Below are 22,893 nucleotides of genomic sequence, written 5' to 3'. Positions count from 1 at the left end.
TGAAATTCATGTAATTTATTAATGTAGCAAGTATCATACTGACCTTTTTAGGAGTATAATGGAGAGATGGCAAATTACTTAAAGCTCTTATTAGATTGAATGTGATACCATATAAAAATATGGAGTAAATTAAGATTATTTAGTTTTTATTTTACTTAGTATGTTTCCATACTTAAAATAAATCATAAGTGTTTCAAATAGGTTGGAAAATTTCAATTGTTCTTGATTATACATAAACAATCCCAGGAGAATTTTATTTTATACTATGATACTCATTTATTTATAATTATCATACTTAATTAAGTTAATAATTTAAATTAGTATTAAAATATCATATGATGTTACAATATCATTATTTAAATATCATAATTTAACATGAAGATATAAAGGAATTTAGTATCAATGAGGTGATGGGAAATAAATTTAATTAAATGTTTAATAATTATTTCCAGCAGCCAAAAAATTGGACAACATAGAAGAAGTAGAACAATTCCTAAAAACATATAACCTACCAAAACTAAAGCAGACAGAGATAGAAAATTTGAATATATTGATTACAGACAAGGAGATGAGTCAGTAATCAAAAAACTCTCAATGAAGAAAATCCAGGACCAGATGGCTTCACAGGCAAATTCTATCAGACATTTAAAGAAGAGTTAACACCTATTCTTCTCAAACTATTCCAAAAAATAGAAGAGGAAGAAAAATTTCCAAATTCATTCTATGAGGCCAGCATTACCCTGAAACCAAAACTGGATGAAGGTACCACAATAAAAGAGAACTGCAGGTCAATATCTTTGATGAACATAGATGCAAAAATCCTCAACAAAATATTAGCGAACAGAATCCAACAACACATGTAAGAAAATAATTCATCATGATCAAGTGGGATTTATGTTGGCTATACAAAGGTGGCTCAATATTCACAAATCAAATCATGTGATACATCACGAGAGTAAGAGAAAGGATAAAAAACCATATGGTCATTTCAACCGATGCAGGAAAAGCATTTGACAAAGTACACCATCCATTCATGATAGAAGCCCTCAAGAAAGTAGGTTTAGAGGGAACATATCTCAACATAATAAAGGCCATATATCAAAAGCCCACAGGGAACATCATACTCAATGAATAAAAACTAAGCACTTTCCTGCTAAAGTCAGGTACAAGATAAAGATGTCCACTTTCACCCCTTTTATTCAACATAATACTGGAAGTCCTAGTCACAGCAATCAGACCCTGAAAGAAATAAAAGGAATCCAAATCGGTAAGAAAAGTAAACTTTCCCTATTTGCAAATGATATGGTAATATATATAGACAACTAAATACCCCACCAAAACACTACTAGAACTGATAAAAGAGTCAGTAAGGTCACATCACAGCATACAAAATCAATGTAGAGGAATTCATTGCATTTCTATACACTAATTATAAAGCGGCAGAAAGAGAAATTAAGAAAATAATACCATTTACAATTACACCAAAAATAATAAGATACCTAGGAACGAACCTAACCAAAGAAGTGAAAGACCTGTACTCTGAAAACTAAAACACTGATAAAAGAAATTGAAGAGAACAAAAAGAAATGGAAAGACATGCCACGTTCATGGACTGAAAGAATAAATATTGTTAAAATGCCCATACTACCCATAGCAATCTACACATTTAATGCAATCCTTATCTAAATATCAATAGCACATTTCAAAGAACCAGAACAAACAATCCTAGGATTTATATGGAACCACAAAAGATCTCTAATAGCCAAAGCAGTTTTGAAAAAGAAATATAAACCTGAAGGCACCACAATTCCAGACTTCAAGTTATATTACAAAGCTATAGTGATCAAAAAAGCATAGTACTGGCACTAAAACAGACACAGAAATCAATGGAACAGAACAGTAAAGCCAGAAAAGAACCCAACTATTATGATCAATTAATCTTTGATAAAGCAGGAAAGAATATCCAAAGGGAAGAAGATAGTCTCTTCAACAAATGATGTTGGGAAAAATGGAAGCAAATGAAAAAAAAAGAAAAGAAAGAAAGAAAGAAAAGAAAGAGAAAGAAAGAAAGAAAGAAAGAAAGAAAGAAAGAAAGAAAAGAAGCTGACTACACCATACACAAAAATAAACTCAAAATGAATTAAAGACCTAAATATGAGACATGAAACAAATCCTAGAGGAGAACAGACAGTAATCTCTTTGACATCAGCTGTAGCAACTTCTTTCTAGGCAATGGAAACAAAAGCAAACATAAACTATTGGGATTACATCAAAATAAAAAAACTTCTTCACAACAAAGGAAACAATGACCAAAACTAAAAGGCAACTTACTGAGTAGGAGAACATAATCACAAATGATATCTCTGATAAAAAGTTAGTATCCAAAATATCTAAAGAACTTATAAAACTGAACATCCAAAAAACAAATAATCCAATTAAAATATGGGCAGGAAAAATTAACAGACATTTCTTCAAAGAAGACATCCAGATGGCCAACAGACACAAGAAATGATGCTCAGCATCATTCATCATCAGGGAAATGTGAATCAAAAACACAATGAAATATCACCTCAAACCTGTCAGAATGGCTAAAATCAAAAACATAAGAAATAAGTGTTGGTGAGGATATGGAGAAAAAGGAACCCTCTTGTATCATTGGTAGGGATACACACTGGAAACTTATGCAGCCATTCTGGAAAAACAGTATGGAATTTCCTCAAAAAGTTAAATATAGAACTACTCTATAACTCTAAAATCACACTACTGGGAATTTATCCCAAAACACAAAAACACTAATAAAGGGCTACATATACTCCTATGTTTAAAGCAGTATTATTTACAATAGCCCAAGTGTCTACAAAAGATGTGACACACACACACACACACACACACTCAGAGGAATATTATGCAGCCATAAAATATGAAATCTTGCTATTTGTAACAATATCAATTGAGCTAGAGAGTATATTAAGTGAAATAAGTCAGAGAAAGACAAATACCAAATGATTTCACTCATATATGGAATTTAAGAAACAAAATTAAAGGAGCAAAGGGAAAAAACAAGGAACAGACTCCTAAAAAAACATATTTATTTATTTATTTATTTATTTATTTATTTGAGAGAGAGAGAGAAAAAGAGAGCAGGGGGAGGGGGAAGGGTAGAGGGTTAGGGAAAAGCAGACTCCCTGCTGAGTAGGGAGCCTGACCTGGGGATCAATCCCAGGACCTGAGCCAAAGGCAGGCACATAACTTACTGAGATACTCAGGTGTGTCTCAGACTCTTAACCATAGGGAACACATATGGTTACTGGGGGGCGGGTTGGTTGGGGGGAATGGATGAAATATGTGATGGGGATGAAAGAGTGCACTTGTCCTGATGAGAACTGGGTGATGTATGGAATTTTGAATCATTATATTGTAACCTGAAACTAATGTAACACTGTATGTGAACTATACTGGAATTAAAAAAAAATTGGTGTCATATTAGGAAACAAACAATAATTATTAGCAAAACTAATAGTCATAATGCTCGTGTTCCTTCCATTTGACAGAAAGGCATCAGGTGGTTAATTGTGTGGATTCTAAACCCTAAGTGGATGAGTTCAAATTTCATAGTTAGCATTCAGTAGTTGCCCAAACTTGAGCAAATTTCCTATAAAAATATCCCGTGTCTCAGTTTATCTTTCAAATTAGGATAATGATAGTATCTACTTGTAGGTTTGTGGGAATGATTAATAATTTAATCCATATCAAGTGTTTACAGAAGTCTTCAATAGATGCCATTGTATGGTTGCATCGTCACGTTTTCTCGACTCTTGAGTATGTTTGATACACTATGTAACAGTGTTCAGCATCAAGAACAAGGGCTGGTTAACATTCAAAATTAAGTGGTAGCTCAATTCTTAGGAATTCAGAGTTAGTTTTTCAATGTACAAGGAGGCAATGAGTGAAATGACTGGTCCTGAATATCACTATCCTTTATACTTTTCTTGCTTCTGTAGCTGTTGTCAGCGTCCTTTCCACTGCCAGAGGTGTGGCTTTGCCCTATTACTTTCCAAGATTCAGAAGCTATGATCTCTCCCACTAACCCCTGCAATGTAAATTAAGTAGGCAGTTTTTAGTTTATGAAAGAGCTACTTTCTCTGCCCATTCCTGTATCACTCTACGAATTTCCTAAGTATGCCTCCCCATAAGAAATGCAAGTAATTATTTTGGCCCTTAGTACTTTGTCTCTATGGCATCAGATCACTCTGAGCACTCCTTTAATATATATTTGTTGATTTAAGAAAAGTTCATTGAACAATCACAATGCATCAAGAGCTGAGGAACATGTTGATTATGGGGAGAAACTTTTGATGAGAGAAAAAGGAAGGGTGCATAACATATGGATTTTAACTTTGTTGAAGCAGTGGAGACTTTATTTTTAAAAAAGTTTTTATTTCTTTATTTATTCATGAGAGACAGAGAGAGAACCAGAGACACAGGCAGAGAGAGAAGCAGGCTCCCTGTGGGGAGCCCGATGCGGGACATGACCTGAGCCAAAGGCAGATGCTTAACCACTGAGTCACCCAGGCTTCCCAACTTTATTTTATTTAAAAAAAAAAAAAAAACTTATTTATTTATTTTTAGAGAGAGAGAAAGAGAGCATGGTGGGGATATTCAGAGGGAGAGGGAAAGAATCTCGAGCAGACTGCCACTGTGCTTGGACCCCAATGGGGGCCCCAATCTCACTGCTCTGACATGACCTGAGCCAAAAATCAAGAGTTGATGCTTAACCAACTGAGCTACCTAGGTACCCTTCAGATTTTATTTTAAAATGGAGAAAAGTAAAAAAAAAGTAAAAAAAAAAAAAAAAAGAGAGAAAAGTACAGAAAAACATACTAAACTCAAATACATGAATAAATGCTAATGGCAAACATTTAATCCTATTTTCTTCTTCTCAGTATTTTTAAATATAACAACTCAATTACCAACACATTAGAACTTTCCTAGACCCAAGAAATAGCTATATATATTTCTATATTATTTTCAATGCTTATAATTTTATATGTAACTTAAATTATTTATCAACTAAAGCTTTTTTTACCTTTATGTTTTTAACACCTATCTTGATTGATAGCCAGCCTTTGTTGATCTACACGCTTTGATATCTGCACCAATTTCTAAAGCTTCTATCCTGACTCCTTGAGATCTTACACTCAGCATCCATTTCGCCCTTCTCCAACTTGAACCCAATCTCTGTGTTGTGGATTTTATTTGTTTGTCCATTAATTCTTCTCAGCTATGGCTTTTACATTTAAAGACAGCATACTTATTAGTTCAATATATTTGGATTGATTTGCATGTGGAAGAGGGATTCTTCTCACTGTAATCGTTCTATCTTACTGCTTAAAATTGGGCATCATTTGAAAATATTTATTGTGGCACTGTCAGGTATATTGAATACAAAATGCATGTTTTTTTAACATGAGAGGTGAAAATGGTATCTATGATCATGTAAATTGTCTACATATATTACCTTCTGCAAATAAATCAATTTCATGTGTCTGAAAAATAAATACTGTATTAGCAGGAAAATCTCAATAAGGGAAATCAGAGGTGTTCTTAGGAAAATGACCTAAATTCTGGAAATGAAATAAATAAGGTTTTCTTACATGTGTACATATCATACATCAAAATGGAATGTTACCTTTCTTTGTAATTTACACATAGCAGAAAATGGTAGCCTCTCAAATGGAATACTCAGAGTTAAAAAGCATGAGGGCTTCAACTAATATGCTTAATGTTAGATTTTAAAAAAATGTTAGATTCAATGATAAAAGTTTTAGCATTTTTATCAAAATACATTAAAAACAATTGTAAAGCATTGGCAACATGATATTCACATCTTTTAGAAATTTCCAACTATGTAAGATAAAACAAGGCTGATTTTGTAATTCCAGAAATGTCTGTTATATAATTGATTCATAACGTAGAATGGTGATGCAGCTTATATTTTGCATTTGAAATGAGGTGAGCTGATATCTGCCCTTCCATATTTTAAGTTGGGCTGTATACAAGCATATTGAGTCATTACATTATACATGCATACTTTAATCATAAAATTTAAGTATGAATTTCCCATGAAATATCTATTATACTGACAAGAAAGGGAAACTGTAGTATCTATCAGCAACTTATAATTTTGCCAGCACTAAAAAGAGGACAAATTTTGTTGCAGCTCACCTAATTGTCATTTTATTTCACATTTTTTATTAATATGAAGGTTAAATAACGTCTCTCCTTCCTTACCTCCTTATTTTTAGAAATCCAGTGTACTTTCAATTTGATTCATGTGATTATAGAGGGATGTTATTTTCTCTTTGACTATATTCTACAGATAGAAGCATTGCTTGTGAACTTAGTAATCTAGCTACAGAATAAATTGTATAGTTATAAAATTTAAATATCAGTCAGATGAACTAAGTAAATACCAAGTTGTTAAGTCTGTTTCTCGTTTTGAAACAGTTCTCAAATGTGTCAAACAGGAATTTATTTTAATAGATATTAGCCACAAATTCTACACAATAGTATTGGGAATATACCAAAATATCATGCAATTTGTATAAATGTAAACTACCACACAACTGAAGTAAGAGCTCATTTCACGGCTAGTTACCTTTTCTTTATTGTAGCTTTTAATATCTCTATATCATTATATCATTGTGTTCTTTTTATTTATATATTTTAAAATTAAGTGTGTATATGAGATGTACAAAATGATAATTTGATATACGTATAGCGAAATGACGATTACAGTCAAGCTAATTAACATATCTACTGAGGTCCCATTTTTTGTGTATGATGAATGCACCTGAAATCTATTTCTTAGAATATTTCTAGTGTTTATTACAGTATTACTATCATTAGTTAATGATAATGTTAATGACTCATATTACCAATTATGCTTTAAAATAATAACCAGACAACTGTAATTTTGATAAAGAAGAGAGAAAGGTAAAAATAAAACAAAAACACGGGTCTGTATTTCAGTACAAATTGTATTATTTCAACCACTCTGTAAACTCTATGGCAATATATTTTCTAAGAATTGCTACTAGATGTTTACTAATTATTAGCATAGAAAATGGCTATAATTTTTCAAGTTGTAATTAGTTATGGTGACTGATTCAGATCAAGCACTGGGCCGTCAGCTGTCTTAGATTATGAATGCAAGACATTACTTGCTCTCTTCCAGTCAAGGCAATTCATTAGTTATGCTGTTTGAGAGCAGCTGTACCCTTTGAGATGTGATTTATTCAGATTCCCTCACTATTACTGCAGAAGCATGGGGAGATAAGTGATTTGATGAGGCTACGTATTTACTGTCAAATGCCATTATGTTTTGAATGTGCAGTAGCAGTGATAGGAAGTTTGTGTTTTTAAAGCAAAGGATTAAGTCAAATGAAGAAAAGCACACAAAATCTAAACGTGAAAAAATTATATCTCCTATACTGAGGCGTGCAATTTTCAAAGGATGTTATAGAAAACACCACACTTTCACTTTGCCATTTCTGTTTATATATTAATTGTGTAGAATAGATACATTATGTAAAACGTAAGGATAGAAAACACAACTTGTTGAAAATATGAATTGTCAGCTCTCTGTTCACTGAAAATAATTATAATTGCCCCATAGTCATTGCTATAATCAATTTATGCACACAGAGTGCTCAAAAATAACAAATAAAAAAGAATTTGCCTTGAACTATGTATCTAGACAACTTGATTTTAAAATGCCTTCCTGCAGTTGTGTGGTGTAGGATAAATAAACAACCCAATGTTTCCTTACAGCGTTTCTCCAACATCCATCTCTAAGGTACAGAACAAAAATATCATCAGAAAGCTTGGATATATTCTAGCGGCTAGAAACCTTGAGAGAAAGCATTTAAATGTCTCCTTATTGCAACCCTTTCTTATCATTCTGGATTTCTAAGAATGTGCATAAATATACAAATAAACACAAATAGAACTTTCTAGTTGAAAAGAACTTCTGATGCCACGTTCTACTTTCCCTTGTTTCAGCCTCTGCCCCCTGAGGCCCTCCCAAGTCCATGGTCTAAGTTTCTGTTCATCCTCGTGCTTGACAGCACTGACGTTACCCTGTGTACACAGAAAGCCACTTCCATGTGGCTTTTCACGAAGCCGTGTGGTCCACGAAACAGCCAGGGCTTGAACACTGGTTCTCTAACTGTGTGCCCAGTGCTAATGGGATTCGATCAGGGTCCTTCATGGAGGAAATAAGAAAATGGTCCAAAGACTGAATTTCCCAAACCTCTTAATAAGGCGTGCAACCTGACAGTTGGGGCCCGGCTGTCACTGTATGAAACAGCAGATCTATATGGAACATTTACAATAGTGAGCTTGCCCCATAAGCACCACGTTTATGCACAAATGGGTTCCTTACCCTGGGTTATACTTTTATTTTTTCTTTTCCTTTTTCCAATAAAATAGCCATCAGTCTCTTTCAAGTGATCTCAGGATTAAAAAGCAAATGAAGGTGACTGGAGGGTGGAAGAAACAGGAAGACACATACACACACACACACACACACATACGCACAGGCTTAGGTTGGGGTTTAGAGTTCGGTAAACCACAACTACAATCACTGAAATAAAAAAAAAATCTAAAGCAGACTTTAGAAACATTTACCACAGATTCTTCTAAGCTCAAAATGCTGAGCTAAGAGCTCTGAGTGCAGCATAGTCCTCAAGGTATAATTTCTGGAGGAGAAAACATACATAAATATTTACAATACAGTAAATTAGAAACATACAAGTTGATAAGAGATACAAAAAAAAAAAAAAGGTAATTAATTCAGCCTGAGGTTAGCCAGAGTATTTGAACTAGGCCTTGAAGGGGAAATAAACATTCAATAAAGAGAATCAGGGTGGGGAGACCACGAAATGGTCCATACAATAGGACACTTAAAAAATCTGTATTTTTAGAAGTAATAATCATGATAATAGCTAACATTTAACCCCTCGATCTGTGCCAGGCACATATATAACTTACATTTGTAGTTATTTTTGAAAGTCTGTTAACATGTTGTGTATTGATAACCCATAACAGTTTTCTTAAGTCATTTAACATCTCAACAACCCAGGGTTTGGGGTGTTGCACCTTGTTATACGCGAGGAAACTGACCCAGAGGGGAATTAAGTGATTTTTTTTCAGGATCCACACACCAAAGCAAATGGCAGAGCCTTTGTTCACATCTTGATAATCTTAGATCAAAGCTAAGTTTATTTTTTTGAAAAAAAAGATTTTATTTATTTATTCATGAGAGACACGCAGAGAGAGGCAGAGACACAGGCAGAGGGAGAAGCAGGCTCCATGCAGGGAGCCTGCTGCAGGACTTGATCCCAGGACCCCGGGGTCACGACCTGAGCTGAAGGCAGACGCTCAACCACTGAGCCACCCAGGGGTCCCCAAATATAAATTTTAAGAGCATATAACCCTGCTTCCTTTACAGGAATACATAAAACCATGACCGTTACCAAACATATTCATCTATACTTCTCATCATTGAATAGAGTTGACATTAAAACCTGGAATAAGGACTCCTGAGCCATCATCAACATGTGTACCTATTTATAAATAGAAGTTCAAGTATTTAAAATAAACCTTATGAGAAGAATGGAGTAAAATATGTACAGTTAAATTGCTTTTTCAGTTGTTATTAACAAAATAGATTTACAAATAGAAGGCATATTGTGAAAACTTCATGATAATCACAAAGTAAAAACCTACAATACACACACAAGTGTGAAAGAGAAAAGAATCCAAGCATGCCCCTATAAAAATCAGCAATTCACCAAGTAACACACCCAGAAGGAAAAGACAGAAACAAGAGAACTATAAAAGATAAAAAAACCCACAAGATTGTGGTATATGTGCTAGTGCCTATCAAAGAATCAATGGTGGCTGCCAAGAGCAGGTGGGGAGGAAGGAATAGAGATGTAGGTCGAAGAGTACATGCTTTCACTTATAAGATGAATAAATCCCACAGATCTCGTGTACAGCATGATGAATATAGCTAATAACATGGGATCGTGTACTTGAAAATTGCTGAGAGTAAATCCTAAAGGTTCTCACCACACACAAAAAAATACATAAAGAGTTAACTGTGTGATGTGAACGATGTTTTAATTATCTTGATCTTGGTAATCATTTCACAATGTATATATATATTGACTCATCACATTATAGACTTGGAATTCATACAATTATATTTCTCAATAAAGTTGGGGGGGGAGAAAAAAAAAAACCTAAACTGCTCTTATATTCAAATTGCAACATTTTGTAATTCTTCTCACATAAAATTAGAGAATCTTTAATCACCACTCAGATAAAATTAGTAAACTTATTTAAAGTTTTCAAGGAAACTAGTAGAAAATGAAGTATCATTATAAAAAAAAAAAAAAAAAAACTTTTTTTTTGCAGCAGATAGCTTCAGGAAAAACTAACTTCCTCTCCATTGAAACATCTTACATATAAAGAAAGTAAACTTGAATATTAGCAGTAATAACTCATAGAAAGCAACTCAATGTCTTTAGTGACAGGCAATCAAATGTTCCCATCTGTAGACTAGATATTAACACTACATAAGAATATTAATTATATGTTATTCAATTTAGGAATGCTGGTAAATGACAGCTTAAATTGGTGATTCTTTCATGATGGCTCTACATTCTAGAAGAGAAAAAGATGATATAATAAAATGAGAGAAATGTTTTTTCTCACCATTTGTCCACTGAACTATGAACAGAGCATAGGAACAATTCTCAGGTCAACACAAAAGTCATCAAAGAGGGGCCCCAGGGTGGCTAAGTCGGTTAAGCATCAAATTTTTTATTTCAGCTCAGGTCATGATCTCGGGGTCCTGGGATGGAGCCTCCCCGGGGCTGCAAGCTCAGCTGCGGGTCTGCAGGAGGGTCTCTCCCTCTCCCTCTGCTCCTGCCCCTGCTCACACTCCTCTACCTCAAATAAATAAATCTTTTAAAAATATTTATTATAAGAGAGCCTTTGTTGGATTATGTGTAGGAGATATTTTCTTCTGATTTTACCTGGCATCCTTACCTCTCTTATTGACATATTTGAACAAATGGAAGTTGTTAATCTCAGTTAAATTCAGTTTGTGTGTGTGTGTGTGTGTGTGTGTGTGTGTGTGTGTGTGTGTGGTTTTTGTGTCCTATGTAAAAAACCTTTGTCAATTAGGATGAGGGCATTTGCCTCGCCTGGATTCCAGGCACTATATGGTTTTGTATTCATATTTAAGATGCATGACTTATTTGGAATAAATTTTCACATAAAGAGTAAATTAAAGGGGAATACTTACACTTTTTTTTCAAAAAAAAAAAGCATATTTAATCAATACAGCACATTTTTTTGGAAAAGAAATTCTTTTTCACACAGTACCAAAGTGGGATTTTGTGATAAATCAAGTGACTGAATACATGTGGTCTCTTATGGGCCATCTATTTTGTTCCTTAAATGTATTTTTCTTAAAAATAAAGAAAGAAAGGAAGAAAGAAAGAAAAAGAAAGAAAGAAAGAAAGAAAGAAAGAAAGAAATCTATTTTTCTATTCTTATGATAATCCCATCTTTAAAAAAGAGCTGATATTAGTTTTAAGGGTACAACACAGTGACTCAACTTGTATACGTTACTCAGTGCTCGACGCACTAAACCCCTTCACCTATTTCACGCATCCTCCCTCCCGACTCCTCTCGGGCAACCACCAATTGATTCTTTATATTTAAGAGTCTGTTTTTTTACTTGTCTCTTTTTATCCCCTTGTTTTGTTTCTTAAATTTCACATATAAATGAAAAAATATGGTATATGTCTTTCTCTGACTTATTCCACCTAATATATCCTCTAGATCCATCTGTGCTGCTACAGATAACAAGATTTCATCCTTTTATGGTAATATGCCGTTGTGTATACATACCACATCTTTATCCATTTGTCTATGGATGAAATTTAAAAAGTAAAGTAAATAAAAAATAAAAGGCTGAATATATCTTTAGAGGCATATTAAGTGACAACAAACAATGCAGAAAATCACAGACACTACCTTATCTCTGTGTCTACTCTTAGTCTTATTTTATTTATTCTACTTATTCTAAAAGCCTTTTTATCTTTTATTTTAGCTCCTTTCCTTATAGTTCATCCAATAGAATCTGCCATTTAAAATGTTTATGCTGATATTTATTGAATACTCAATAAATAATGGAAATTATTCTAAGTGATTTAAATGTATTAAAGTCTCAGAAAATTTCCAATTGCTATTATTATCTTTTTTTACAAAGTGGGAAATTGAACATTAGAAAACTTACATAGTTTAGCCAAGGTTATGTATCTGGTAAGAAGTTGAGCTGGATTTGACTCCACGAGCCACAAATCATTAATTATACACACATTACACATTACATATATGAATGCATAGATAGAGGGGGAGAGAGAGAGAGAGAGATTGAAAGAGAGCCAAACACAACCACGTTTGTGATTATAAAATGCTTTTGAGCTGAACTCAAAGTTCAATACGATCAAAGCCAAATTTGCTTTACAGGATACCCAGACTAGCTCTTTGAAGTAACCACTATGGAAAAGTAGACAAGACAATTTCTGCTTGCCCCACTGCTTCCGTGTTCAATTTTCTCACCTGAAAAATCTTTAATTGAAAAAAAAAGAAAAGAAAAACAAAAAACAAAACAAAAAAAAAATGGAAGCTTGACCTCTTTTGGGTTTTACAGCACTGAAGTACTTCACAAAATGAATTAGATCAGGGGAAACCATTGTTATAGGAAATCACTGATGAATGGATTTTATACTAAGATGATTGGTTTGTCTGACTTTTCTCTCAAGATGATTCATGGATTGGCTGCTCACATTAGGCATCTTAGAGCAGAGAGAAGTGTCAAAAGCAGAAATGATGGACACTTGGCAAACAGTTTAAATTTGCTTTCGGTTTTACACTGAAATTTTTTTTGATAGCAAGTTTAAAAAAATGGATGCAGTTGTTTCTTTACAGTATTTGTCAATGTGTCTAGAGGTCTCCGAATAGAGTGACTGACCAATATTCAGGTTCTACCACAATAACAAACTCATATCTAATCTGTAAAGCCTGTCATTCAAAAAACTAAGAAAACAGCTTTGTTTAAATCAGGTTGTTTTATTGTTCCAGTGAGCAAGGAATCAACTTGCTAAGTAGCATTTTGAAATATGAAAACCATAAAGAGAAGTGGTAAGGTGACATAAATCTAAACTATCATAATATGTATTTTACAAAATGTTATTTGGCAGAAATATATTAAAATGTTGATTATTTAAAAAAAATTAATGATAGCTGATTTCCACTAGACATAATGAGAATTGACATTTTAGAAATTAACATTTTCTTCATAAGGACAATCTTTGTAAATTGCTATATGCTAATTGAACAAGTCATTAAAAGATCTATTTAAAGATTCTATTATAAGTCAGCATATGATATTGTTATTACATAATTAGGAAGATACTACTATGTGATGTTAACCTTTAATCTAATGAGATGTCCATGCAACTTATATGATTATACTGATATATTAAATCTAAACTACAGCTTTTTAAGAGCTACAAACCAAAAATATACTTGTATAATTCTTAGATAACTAATTTGCTTCATGCTAGATATTCAAATATTTTTTAAAACACTGGACAGATTCTGAATATATCGCTGAGGCATTTGCTGTCACTATAACAGGCTTGGGTATAGCAGTACTAGATATTATTATGTATGTGGGAAGTTGTTATGTGTACTAATTTTGTATTTTGTTTATTAAGTACTAATTGGTGTGTCCATTAATGTATTAAAGTTAACAAGCTTGTTTACTCCAGATCTAAGTAACAAATAAATGTTTGTAACCCAGATATTTATGCTTTATATTTTTTCTAAAGGCTATCATACTTCAAATAGAAATGGAAATGTTTAAATAAAAGTTTGTCTGTAATTATATAACCTGATGATGGAAGGAATCAAATGAATATATAAATAATTATCCTTAGTAGCTGATTTCTAGCTTTAAATCAGGCCATACAATTTATTTATTAATATTTTATAAATTTAATATAAACATTTATAAAAATAAAAAAATCCATCATAATTTTGAATATATATAATTTTTTTTAAATATTAACATATGGACTTTACTGAAATAAAAATAAGCCACTATGAATAAACAGACATATTCTGGTATGAAATGCTGTTCAGGGATCCCTGGGTGGCGCAGCGGTTTGGCGCCTGCCTTTGGCCCAGGGCGTGATCCTGGAGACCCGCGATCGAATCCCACATCTGGCTCCTGGTGCATGGAGCCTGCTTCTCCCTCTGCCTGTGTCTCTACCTCTCTCTCTCTCTCTCTCTCTCTCTCTGACTCTCATAAATAAATTAAAAAAATTAAAAAAATGCTGTTCAATGATAGAAAACTTGTTAATATGACTCTATCACAACCGTAGTTTAAATAATACAAAAAAATACAATACAACCTGAAAAATTGACTCCAAAAACATTCCACATCAATTATTCATTTTTTTTCAGAAACTTACATGTATTTATTCAGAGTATAAAGTCTATTTTAACAAATAATCCCCAAATATCAGTTGTTTAAGACAAAAAGGATTATTTCTTCTTCAAAATGTTCAATGGAGTTGGGGTTGGGGGTGCAGTAGGACCAAGTAAGGCCTCTCTCCACGAAGCTTGGAGGAATCAATCTTCTTTTCAGTAGGTTCTCTCCAGTCCTCAACTGGATTTTCTACATTCAAGCGACATTCAGGGAAGGGGGAGAAAATGTTTAAATACACATCTGGTTCTAATCACCTAAGCTCCAGGCCATATATAGAACTGTTACTGTGCTTATGTGACAGGTAGTTACACAGCCCCGTCTAATGCAAGGGGCCTGGGCAGTGTCGTCTAGCAGTTCACCAAAGCAACAAGAATGTGGATATTTATAAACAGTTTAGTTACTTTCTGCTGCACCAGAATTATAGGATGATGATTTTGATATAGTTATAGGTATATAAATCATGAACATATATCTCATACTACAGACATTCCCAGTAAGACAAAAATGAAAAAAAAAAAAAGTTTATTATCACAGTTCAAAAATTTTAGCAAATGAGAGGAAAAAATAGCAATAAAATTATCATTATTTATTCATGTAAGATTATTTGGAAATTGCCAGGAAAACATCTAGAAACTAATAGAAGTAATTTTTAAAGAAAATAAATTAATCAATTAAAATATGTATTTACAAGCAATAGTTCTCCTGTGAACTTAGCGCTTTAAAAATCTACCTCAAAAGAGATATAAAAAAGAAAATCTACTCTTTGAACTTAACAAAAATACATTTTTTTAAAGATTTTATTTATATATTCATGAGAAACACAGAGAAAGAGGCAGAGACATAGGCAGAGGGAGACATAGTCCTTCCCTTGCTGGGAACCTGATGTGGGACTCGATCCCAGGACTCCAGGATCACACCCTGAGCTGAAGGCAGAAGCCCAACCACTAAGTCACTTGGGTGTCCAATAAAAATACATTAAATAAGTGGAAAATATGTCTTATTTCTAGATTGGAAGTCTCATTTGTGTGATAAGATCAACAATTTTTTGTAAATGTTTTACATACATAAAACAAATCCAAAAACAATGAAATCATGTAGGTGAGATGACGGGAATCTAACAATATAAGTGTAAAAATGATCTGGAAACCAATTAAGTAAATGTGAGATATAACAGTCATGATGCAATATTTACTCTGCAAATGTAAAGCTAGTGGGAAAAAATATACTAAAATATTTATGTCATCTTATGGAATAGAATTTCTCAAAATGTTAAAAGAAGAAGAAATCACAAACAAAATATGGAATCGTAACTATTTTTTTGTTATTTTATTATCTATAAAATGTGCACATACATAATATCATCATTTAAAAAACAATACTAGGGGCGCCTGGGTGGCTCAGTGGTTGAGTGTCTGCCTTCAGCTCAGGATGTGATCTCCAGGCCCTGGGATCAAATCATGCATCAGGCTCCCCACATGGAGCCTGCTTCTCCCTCTGCCTGTGTCTCCGCCTCTCTCTGTGTGTCTCTCATGAATAAATAAAAAAAAAAATCTTAAAAACAAAATAAAAAACAAGAATACCTAAACATTTGGAATTTTATTGAAATATATTCATATCTCTCAATATATTTATACATACATGTGTTACAAACTGAAAAGAAAATATGAAGACAATTAGAATTAGACAACAGATAATTATGCCTTTTAGCTATTCATACATTTGTCATGGAAGAAAATAATTTTCATTTTTGAGAGATCTAAATGTAATCTATTTCTATTGATTACTAAAGTCCTCGTTTTCTCTCTATTCTTATATTTGTGATAATTTACGATACTTGAAAGTAGCATTTTAAGAGAAAGCATCAAATTGTATTGATTGTGTAATATAGTTCTAACTTACCCAGTTTTAGAGATTTAGAACACAATCAATTTTTCTTGTTCAATATTTTTTTAAAGTATTCAAAAGACACCCTCCATGTGTCACGTAATTTTTCAAAACCTTTAATGTTGGCCATGATTGCAACAGGGTTATTTTGGGTTGCTCAAGCTCAGCATTTTCATACTCTCTTCCTCTCTCTTTTAGACAACACACGTAATTTGGGTTTTAAATACCACAGGGAGAAAATTATGAAAACTAGAACGAACTAATATATACAGAAATGCATTGTTAATTTTATCTACAAACAGGCCACTCCATCTGTTCAAACATAATGCTCAAAACCAAGGAATATGTTCCAAACCAAAGAGCATGATATTTGACAGATGGAGAGGTCTGTAAGCCTGTCTGGAGCATGGAGTACTATAGAGTTTGTAGCAGGGTCCAATTTTCCACACTAAATGAAATCTAATCGAAATTTCTCCCCAATAAACATCAAAATCAGCACCAATTTTACCAATTGCTATGCACCATAGACCAACTCATCTTATCTATTTTCTTTCTCATACACGAGAAACCCGTAGCTACTTTCTGAGTTAATTTTTAATTTTCATGGTTCTTCTCCTACATAAATAAGTACAAATGCCAAACATATTTCATATAAAAGTCACTAATGAGTCAAACACAGGATGACTTACTCTATAGCATAAAAATATCATGTGAGTGCTATTTTTAGAAAAACTAATCACCTAAGGATCCTATCATAGTATAGAAGATTTGGAAAAAACTATGTTAGGACTTTGATCACTTTCTTCAATTTACAGCAGTAAACAACAAAACAAGAAGCCAGGATATTTAATTGTCTTCCCTAAAAGCATGCAGCTGGTAAGAGGCTAAATAAGATTTATCTGTTCTCATCCAGACTTTTGTTCTAAAATCCAGCATTCCGATGTGTACCAAAGAACATGGGAGAGTGCCTCATTGCTGTTAACATTTCAGGGTAATAAATCAGGAAAAATAAAAACTTTGCAGAAAATGTCATTGCTAGAAACTGTGAATTCCACATCTACTTATATAAATTAATCATAGGCTTATCAAATTGAGTGTGAGAGCATACAGTGAGAAATGCATAAATAAAATATATTGATATATGGTTGAACCTTGAACAACATGGAGGTTAGGGCCACCAACCTGTCACACAGTTGAATATCCACATAGAGCTTTTGGCTTTCTCAAAACTTAAATATGAATCGTCCAGTGTTGACAGGAAGCCTTACTGATAATATAAAGTGTTGATTAACACATATTTTAATGTTAAATGTATTTTATGCTGTATTCTTAAAGTAAGCTAGGAAAAGGGGAAATAGTATTAAGAAAATCATAAGGAAAATACATTTACAGCACTAATCAGTAAAAAAAAATGTATAAATGGACTTACACAGTTCAAACACATGGTGTTTAAGAGTCAACTGTACATTTATGAGTGTCACATATTTTAAGTACCTGAAACTAGAACAGAGTTCAAATATCTAACCTCAAAACTTTTTAAAATTCAGAACTATTTATGACTTTGCGTCTCAGGAAACATAGCATCATTTAAACCACACTTCTAGCTGTGCTCAGTTCCAAACCTGGGTAGGTATGACTGTGCCCTGTCACCTGTGGTGGTCCTTTGAGCAGGCAAGAATATTTTATAACAATCTCAGAAGGCATTCAGGTTTAACAAGAATTTCCACTGGGAAACTCTAAAAGGAGCTCACTTCTTTCCTCTTCAGAGGTACTATAATTACCTAAGAACTTGAAAGGGAGCAGAATTTGCCACCCGAAAATATGCCTGTTTGTCCTTAGGATCATCTTTAGCTGGTTATTTTTTTAAAACTGCCGACACAGAAAAAAAATAAATAAATAAAGACCAGTAGAAGTTATCCTTCTGTTAGAGAAAACTACATTCATAATGGAACCGTCTATTCATCAGGGTCTCCATCTTTGTACCAGGAAGATGAAGACAGCTAAATGTCTAGAAATTTATCAACGGAGAAAGCATGGACTTCAATCTGCACAACCATACCTTCGTTTCCTTTTCTTTGCCTGATAATCTCCCATAACTGGCTCTCCCACTCTCAACATTTTCTTTCATCTTTACTCTAGAAGTAGTGTTTAAAATGGTGGCTTGGGCCATTTTGAGGAGTTTCTTAGTCTTCCCAGGGATCTTCCAGGAAGATACCCAAGAAAGGCATCTATGGAGGGACACATGTTATTAGACTATTGTTTTTCTCCTGTTAATCTGTCTTTTATTACAAGTGGGTTTCAGGCAAGAACATAGAAGGGTAGAGAGAAAGTTATTTCCTCTCCTGCAAAACTGCCTGTTCTGAAAATATTTCCTTTCCCTCTATCAGAAAGAAATTGAATATTCAAGTAACTTGACCATAAATTTAAAGCCTGAAGTACTTCTTCTTCATTTTTGGTGATATAAAAGCTTTTATAATATTATGCAAAATTCAGGTAAAATCAATATTTTATAGACATGCTTGAACTATCCCATCTACTTTTTCTCCAGTCACGAAATAAATTATTCTAGATTTTCTCATCAGATATTCCACCACTGAGTGGCTATATTATTATTTTGATAGGCATTTATTTGGCCATGTCATTCCCACATAAAAGGCTCTGAATATTCTATCTTTTAAATTTACATGGTTCTATTAAATGCTATTTTGTGTCAACATGACCTGCCTAATGTCATACTCTCGAATTTTGATTCTGAGCTTAATTTCCAATTATATGAATTTTTACTGGAGCTGTAACTGTCTACTCCAATAAAAATTAATTAAGAGGGTGTTTTTTTAGTGTCTGATTAGCTCTTCATATACTTCTTTAAATATCAATATAAATGCTTCTTCTCTTTTTAGCTCCTTGAATATTAATATGTTTTCACATCCTTTATTCACACATTCTTCCATTTTCCTTCTAATTTTTAACCTAGCATGTATCTGGCAATTGCTATTGCCAGGTTGTGTATTGAATTTCAACTTTACCCTTGAGTATGAGAAAATAAAGCAGACTCAGAAAGAGAAGGTAAACTTCCTTGGCCAGGAAAAAAAGTCTTATTTTCATCCACATCACCAAGTTGTCCCTATGCTGACCTCTCCCCAGAATTTCAGAGTCATAAAAACAGGTTTGTAACTCATCCACTTGCAAATCTACCAGACATCTCAGTCTGAAGGTTAGGTTTAGGTGGTACAGTGTAGCAGGCATTTGAGAAATTGGAGAAAATAGTAACTTCAAGCACAGTGAAATGGAGTGGGTATTGCTAAGGTCAATAGAAGCTCTAATAAAAGAAAAGGAGAAGTGGAGAAACATTAACATGCCATTGAAAATTAAGTGTGAAAGCCAGGGTGGTGTCCTGGGAAGGGGAAAAAAAAAAAAAAAAAAGCAGAAGTTCTCATCTCTTAATCTGGGAGGTGCTGAGAAGGCTACATTGAGAAAACTCAGCTACTAATATGAGTCACAACCACCATTCCAGATGTTTTAGTCTTACTACAAGAGATCCTGTCTATATGAAAGAGCTAGAAATATGCTTTTATAAGGAATAGGCATGTATTACAGGCATATGGGTTTTCTTTTCCTGTCTGTAAGGAAGCATCAGCATCCTCACCACATGGCTTATAAAATGTCACAGGATCCAACATAACATTATGTGAGATCATGGGATCCCTTTTAAAGGAGAAAAAATACAAAAGTGTGCTCATGAGTTTTAGGTCCACTGATGGTGTCACACATTTCACTGACAAGGAGCTGCTAGCCAGAAAGAAAAATCTTAGCGTTTGCTGAAGGCATAGCTGGAGCCCCAGCTTGGAGATACTTTAAAAAGATGGCACAGATAAGCCTCTATGTACTGTATATAAAGTATGCATCTTGAATCAGAGATTTTTATAAGGAACTACATCCCCACGCATATTCATTCGACTTCCCATCACTTCCAGTGACCTTCTTGGGGGATGTCAAGTGCTTTCCCATCACTATATCTCTGTGTTCCATAGCATCGGAGGCCACAGTCATCAAAGGCACAGCACACCTTCCAGCAGACACAGTAAGAACCATAGGGACCTACAGCCTATGTGTGTTGCTGGGACACCTTGGGCTCCTTATATGTGGGGACGACCAAAAGATTAAAAAAATAATTATTATCACTATCTTGGTTACTAGTAATTTTTAAAAGCTTTACAGGGATAAATTTTATTTTATTTTATTTTATTTTATTTTATTTTATTTTATTTTATTTTATTTTATTTTATTTATTTTTTATTGGAGTTCGATTTGCCAACATATAGTATAACACCCAGTGCTCATCCCATTCAGTGCCCCCCGCAGTGCCCGTCACCCAGTCACCCCATCACCCCATCACCCCCACCCACCTCCCCTTCCACTACCCCTTGTTCGTTTCCCAGAGTTAGGAGGCTCTCATGTCTGTTAGTAGTTGAACCCATCAGAAAGTGCAAGGACTGCTTCCATCACGGAGGTAAAGAGCAATATGTTTTGAACCCAGGCGATCTGCTCCATTGTCTCTTGGAACTTACTCCCCCGAGAAGCTGTGAACATCAATGAACAAATCTGCATCCCTGGCCTTTGCAGAGCACATCGACTGGGGGACTCAGCTCACTCCAGGATAAGGGACTGGAGGTGGTAGCTGAGAGTGAAGGGGACCTAGAACAAATAGAAGAAGACAGAGAGTGAATGTCAGTTATGTCTCCAAGACCAGTTGTAGTGGTGGCAGTTACTGCGCTTCCCAGTCATCCTCTTCTAAGTTTCCCCCAGGAACAGAGGTCCGCCAGCGTCCTGGGAGAGTGCCAAGGAGCTTCTCTACAAATGTATATAAAGAAGTTGAAATCCAGGAGGCACAAGGGCTGGCAGTGATGGACATGGAGCTCTGACCCCCCAGAGCCACTCTCTAGGAAGCAATGGTCTCTCCAGCTGGGCATCCTGTCAGCAGAAAGGTCCCCAGGATTGCCTCAGCTGCAGAGTGGCCTCGCCCGAGGACACATTCATCTTAGAGGAGCTCAAATCCAGTGACTCAGGAAGGTGGGGCTCATAAAAATCTTGCCATTTTAGCCAAATAGGAAAGCTCTAGCCTATATTCAGCTCCAGACATCTTCGGTCAGCAACTTCTCCCCCTGTGCCACCTTGCTTTTTAAGCCTCCCTTTTATACTTGTTGATCCCAAGAGCTCACCCCAGGAAACATCTCACGTGCCATAATCTCTCAGAATCTACCTTTTGAGCTAACTCAGTCTGAAACTCTGTCTTAATCCTAGCAGCGAGGCAGATTGGCTGTTATCTCCATCCCAGGGAGGCAGGAATTATAGTCTATTCTAACAGAAAAACAGTACCGCTCTCAGGTTTCCTTGTTTCTGGATACATCCTTTTTTGCATGCCTAACATTAGAATTGATTCATCACACTTTTGCCAGCTATGTCTGTTAGGAGGTCTTAGCCTGCTCTGTTTTCAATATTTAACTTGGCTTAGCATTCTGACTGCTTAATTTAGCTCTTTCTAGCCTAACAGGGTGTTTGTTTCTTTTTTGTCAATACTAAGCCTAAGAGAGACAGATAGAAATAGGATAACAATATCGACAGGGAATGCTCAACCTCAACAACAGTTTGGGAACCTCTGTAATCTGATTGGATACCCCCCACACACACACAAATTTTGACAGTAATTCGATTAAGAAAAAAAATTCTCCCTTAAACATTGAATTTCGACAACCATTTTTATACATCTGAAACTAGGTGTGGATACTTCTTGGTGAGAAGGCAACTATGTTGAGATTCTTTTTTTTTTTGAGATGTTCTTAACATTATCATTTCTGATTCATTTGGGGATGGGTAAAAACTCAGGCCCTGTCCACGCTCAGTTTATAATTAAGAACTCGGTTTAGATTTGCTGAAAACCTAGAGGTATAATATAATTGTTTTATTAAGAATTCAATTTAATGTGTCCTGAATGTACCAATGTTGCTATGGTTACTCTATTTTTTTTTTTTAAACAGTGTGTACCTAGTTACTAATCCAATATCAACTTTTCTACCCTGTTTTAAGTATCTGATCTAGGGTTTGCTTAACTGGATTATCTACATAGTGGATTGATTCTAAGCCTGAAAGTTTCTACCTCAAAATTTTATATTTTATATTTATTTCCAACATATGCTTGAAATCCTTATCAATAATGCCTTCTATATCTATTTAACAAGCTTATAAAAGGTAAACAAAGAAGAAAATTTTTAAAAATACTTTGAAACTATACATTGTTTTAAATAGGGCAGTAATAATATTTGAGTTATACAAAAAATAAAAATATATAATAATTTTTTAAAAATAATATT

This window comes from Nyctereutes procyonoides, unplaced genomic scaffold (genome assembly GCF_905146905.1).
Source record: "Nyctereutes procyonoides isolate TBG_1078 unplaced genomic scaffold, NYPRO_anot_genome, whole genome shotgun sequence".
Lineage (NCBI taxonomy): Eukaryota > Metazoa > Chordata > Mammalia > Carnivora > Canidae > Nyctereutes > Nyctereutes procyonoides.
Note: the sequence above shows the minus strand (reverse complement) of the source record.